Source organism: Pteropus alecto, unplaced genomic scaffold (genome assembly GCF_000325575.1).
Source record: "Pteropus alecto unplaced genomic scaffold, ASM32557v1 scaffold68, whole genome shotgun sequence".
Classification (NCBI taxonomy): domain Eukaryota; kingdom Metazoa; phylum Chordata; class Mammalia; order Chiroptera; family Pteropodidae; genus Pteropus; species Pteropus alecto.
In genome coordinates, this window is record NW_006441386.1 from 8238312 (window position 1) to 8243638 (window position 5327).

General features: G+C 48.5%; 1 pseudogene; it reads left to right on the top strand.

The window, feature by feature from the left end:
- Nucleotides 1-2623: 2623 nt before the first annotated feature.
- On the top strand, nt 2624-4354 carry LOC102880691 (annotated as a pseudogene).
- Nucleotides 4355-5327: the final 973 nt, after the last annotated feature.

Genomic DNA, 5327 nt, shown 5'->3' on the forward strand with positions numbered 1-5327 from the left:
ATGCTGGAGGACAGGGGTATGAGGGGGACTCCATGCTGAGAGAGAAAGTATTGGCCCTCACCCACGCTGTCTCCCGGCACCCCATCCCAAGCCTGCCATCAGTATCATACCATCCCCAGAAACAGTGACCTCAGCCAGGTCTGGGCCTCCGTGCCACTCCTTCTGGCAGCAAAAAAGCCTGCCAGGGCAGAGGCCCACCCACGACTGACCACCCCGAGAGAGTGGCCTTCACCTCCAAAAGGCTTCCCGCCACGCTGGAAGACCCCAGGGCCGGGTTTAGGAGCACAGCACCTCAGAAGCTGCCTCACGGGCAAGGCCCTGGGCCAGGTGCGCCAGGCGCTCATTAGGTCCCAGTGTGCGGCTGGGCTTTCAGTGTCTTTCTGAGAATCCCTGAAAAAGAAAGAAATCAAAGGCTGGGGATTGGAAAACAAGGATGAGGAGATATAAAACAAGATTTCTATCTAAATAATTTCCTCTAATTGCTGGTAGGAGACATTAATTTTCCTTTTGAAGCTCCCGCGGCCCCGGGCGCCTCAGACCATGCCAAGGTGGCAGCCCGTCTAGCCAGATTATCTCACCACCGCCCGCAGAGCTGGCATGATGCCCTCCTCGGGGGCGGGCCAGGCAGGCTGGGTGCTGCACAGCTCAGGCTGGGGGTACTCAGGGCGGGAGTGGGGAGGGAGGGAGGAGAGAACCCCAATATGACATGCAGAGGCCGAAGTACAAGGGGCCTTCACAGCTCTGTGTTGTAGGCAGGCCTCTTGACCACTCTGTGATGGACGCAGGAATGTGGAGACCCTAGAGGCCCGGGTCCCTCTTCTGTGGTGTGGAACCATTGGGCCTTCAGACACGTAATGTGTTGGTTGGCAGAGGCCTAGGGGACCGACTGCTTCCCCACGTCTCTCACTCCTGAATGCAGCCGCCAAGTGGGGAGAACCAGGTGAGGGAAGCGAAGGTGAAGCCAAAATGACAGAGATCCAAGTGGTGCCCGCCTGCCCACAGTTCCTCACAGCTCCCTTAGGGGAAGCAGGCCTCATTATTTTCCCCATTTAATGTGGCACTGAGGCTCGAGGTAGAGGAGAGGTCCCACTGTAAGGCAGAGGTTGAACTGAGGTCTGTCTCCAGGCCCTGGTCCTCAGAGAGCTGTGGGGAAAAGTGCAGGGGGAAATCCAGATTCTTTAGCAGTGCATTCGAGACAGTCTTAATCTGTCCCCAGCTCTCATCTTTTCTCTTCTCCAATTGTCCTTTGTCCTGTTCCATCCATTGGCTGGGCTAGAGGCCTCTTCTGGGTTCTTCCAGCTCCTCTGCTTTCTCTCCCAGCACTGATCACACTGCCATTGCCCCTCACTGGCTGGCACTCCCTCCTACCTGGGAGTACTTCAGGGCCTGGGCTGTATCTGAGCCCCCTCCATGTCCCACGCCCAGCCTAGCGCCCATGTCCATTGGGGTGCATAGGGTATACCAGATGGAAGGAAGGCCTCATGCTCCAAGGCAGTGTGTGGGGTGTTTCAGCTGATGATGGAACTCACATTGTCTTTTACCCTAAGAGATTTTTCCTTTCCTTTTGATCCCTTGCAATTTATGAAAAATAGAACACATGTGTTCCCGATTAATTTCTACCAAATCACGGAAATGTTGACTTTTTAAGAGTCGTTTTTATGTGAAGTCTCTTTTCAGATTCTTTCAAGACTTCCTTTGCCCAGGAAGTGAGTTTAGGGAGGAGAATGGTCAGCTTGCCACCCACGACCTCCCGTCAACACAGCAAGAAGCTACGCTGTGGGCAGGTGCCCCAGGGCGTCCCTACCTCACTTATACTCTTCCTTGGTTCTCCACAGACCTTGGATAAATACTGGGCTTCATTCAAGGCCTCCACAATCCAGCTCTCTTGCCCTCCAGGACCACCATTTCCTCCCTCAGGCACCCTAATACCTGGCCTTGCTGAACTTCTGCTTGCTCCTGGAACACACTAGTTGTTTCTCTCTCTGCCCTTTTGCGCCCATTGTTCCTTCTTCTGGGAATGCTCTCCCCCTTCTCTTTACATCTGACAAACTTCTACTCATCCTTCAAAAACCCAGGCCCAAGTTTCCTCATCTGTTTAGCATTTGCTGCCTCCCCCAGGCAGCCCCCTATGCTTACCCCAACATTTCAAGAAGCGAGTCCTCATTTGACCAAAGAGGCCTGGACACACTGCCTTTGGCCTGCCTCCTGGGGCCACTGACCCAGGCATGCAAAGATGAAAAGCTGGTATGTCATGGTAAAAAGTAATAAAAGGGGAAAGACAAACCCTCCCCAAATGAAAGCCATACACAGTGTTTATTTTTGGTATTTTATGGGGTGCTTTTGAGGATGGGAGGTGGAAAAAAAGAGTTATACCAGGGACAAGCAGCCTATTTCACTCTTGAAGTGGGAGGAAGGAGAAAGGCAGAACAGCCCTATGGTCCAATGCTGATCTCTGTGCACAGCCTAGATTCTAGAGGAGACAGAGTGGCTGCCCAGGCCAGAGCTGGTTATGAGCAGGATTTTATATCCCAGCAGAGAGTCATTCTGGTTCACTCACCCTCCACTCTCACACCCAGCCCCACCCTGAACCCCTTTTCAAGTGCTTTGTAGCTAACCTTGTAAGATGGGTAAGATGAATACAATTCCCATTTTACAGGTGAGCAAGCTGAGGCCCAGGCATGAAAGGGCTGGCTTAAAGCTACATGTGAAATTAGTATCCAGGACAGGATTAGAACTTGGGGCATCTGCCCCACAGTTTAGGTTGGTTCGGTCTAGCCTAGCTGTCTTTAGTCATGGGAGAGGTGGCCCCAGAGGGCTCCAACCTCCTGCCCTGGTAGCAGAGGGCACCAAATCAGTCTGTTTCCTTCAGCCAACCAAGGCCTTGCCCTCATGGACTTCCTGCTTCTCCATCTTACCATGACCTGCTTCTATGCTTGAAGAAGAGAGGTAGACTATGCATGAAAAGCTCAAGCTGTGAAACCACATGGTCCTGCCGTGGGAAGCTGTTTAATGGGCGAGTGGCCTGGAGACCAGGGAGAGCCTCATATGTCAGGTTGTCTCCTCCCTATCCAGCCACAGTCCAGAGGACTGAAAGCAACCTATCTGCTCCCCAGGCTCACAAGACGTAGGAAAATCACAGAGGGCTTCCTGCAGGCAAGGCCCAGCTGTGGGTGGGAGCCTTCCCCTTGTCCTTCTGAGTAATGGGAGACTGAAGCCACAGGAGGCTGAGAGGAGCCAGAGGCTGGGAAAGGCCATGGGTGCCACTAAGTGCCAACCCAAGGAAAGAGTAAGTGGTAGGAATGTGAAGAAGAGAGAGTCTGACCCTCAGAGAGCATGCACTGTACAATGGAAAATGGCGAGGCCTTGAATAAACCCCACTTCCTGAGCATCTATTAGAAACCTGGCTTGGGAGTGACTTCAGAAATGTGGTGGAGTGAGAGACTCTCCAGATCTTTCCCCTTGAAACAACAATAAGCTGAACATCTAAAACGCAACAAAAAACACCGAAACTGCACACCAGCACATCTGAACGTGGGATCTGTGCATAAGAGCTACCACAGAGCCTATGTCGTCCATCGTGGCCTGTTCCTCTCCTGCTACCGGGCGCTGCTGTGCTGTGCTGCCTGTGCATATTTTTAGAAATTAGCTACCCAGGAAAAATGACTTACTCATATCAGCCACGTTCTGAGGATCCGTGTGCCTCCAGCTCAAGTCTGGCACTCATCTCTGCAGGGTTTGTGGCTCTTTAGGCCCCCAAACATGTTCTAGATGTCACAAGGCACATTATTGCAGTAAGAAGCATCAGACTCTAGACGAGATTGAGACATAAGCGGGCTTATACACAATCAGATAATTTGGACAATACTGCTCCAGACCACAACTTCCTTTTTCCAGAATTTGAAATCATAATAGAAACAGAAGAGGTGATTACACCTGAACTTGCAGAAAAAGATGAATCAGAGATTATAGGGAGCATGGGAAGAACCTGGGGAAGAATTGGATTCCATGGCAAACCAAGAATCTAGGGAAGATAATTTTTTCTACAAGTTTAGAACTAAAATAGCCTTGGAACCAGAACGGATTCTCAGATGTGGCAGAGAGATTGCCCCCATCTGGATCTTTGGTGAAAATATCCCTCAAGAAAAAGACATTCCAGATTGACCCTGTGGTGCCAAGATAATGTTTGAATTCCAGGTCATGCTTCAGCTGCTCAACTACCTAAAGGTGGACAGACTGCTCAGGAATATCCATTGGGGGCGTCCTGCCCATCTTCATCTGCGCCAAAAGCTGTAGACTGGGCACTGGCTACACAAAGGAATTTGTTTGCAAGCAAGATATAACAGATACACCTTAAAGACAACTGCGTAAAGCTTAACAATGCTCATAATCTCTTAGACATTACAATTCCATTTTTAGGACTTTATCCTAAAGAAATAATTATACCAGAGATAGAGGTACAAAGATATTGTTTTAGGCATTGTTTACAATGTCTAAATATTTGTGAAATAAAAATATCCAATGACAGGGTATTATGTAAATTTTTGTGTATCTGTACAGTGGAAGGCTGTGCAGTTTTAATGATATAGACCTATGTGCACACCAAATAAGATAAAGATCTAAATTGATACCATTATACCATTATAGATGATATTCGTAATATGATCATATTTTTGTAAAAATATTTGTGCACGTGTAGGTGTACAGAAATAAACCTGGAAAGATACATACTGGGTGTGAACTGTTTAACTATGAATGTTGGAGCTCAGTGAAATGATCTTTTAACTTGTATGTATATTTCTTTAATAAAAATGGGTTATATGCCTAATTAAGAAAAGAAAAGAAAAGAAAAGAAAACGAAACCTGGCTCTGGGCCCTTTATAACTGGGCCCCAAGGAAGGCATGATGGAGAACATTCTACCATATGCCATTTTGAAAGAGGGCTGGCTGTAAATTCTCCATCAGCCAATCTCAATCTATATTCATCTCTGATATCTCAAGGCTCCACTAGAGTCCATCCTTGCCTTCTCTTGTGAATTGTACTTAAACACTCACAACCACTCTGGCAAGAAGTAAATGCTCACCAACTAGCCATGTGCTTCTCTATTTCTCAGCATCCTTTGCAGTTAATCTGGGCCATATAATCAGTTCTGGGCAATGAGAGTGAGTGATGGTGACCTGCATCACTTCTGGGCTGAAGCAGTTAGAAGCTGATCTGCTATCTTCGTTTCTCTTTTCTTGCAGCAATCTGGGAGGGACACATGTTCCAGATAATAAAGCTAAAAGATGGAAGGCTCTCCTCATCAAACCTTACAAGGGCAAAAATTAAA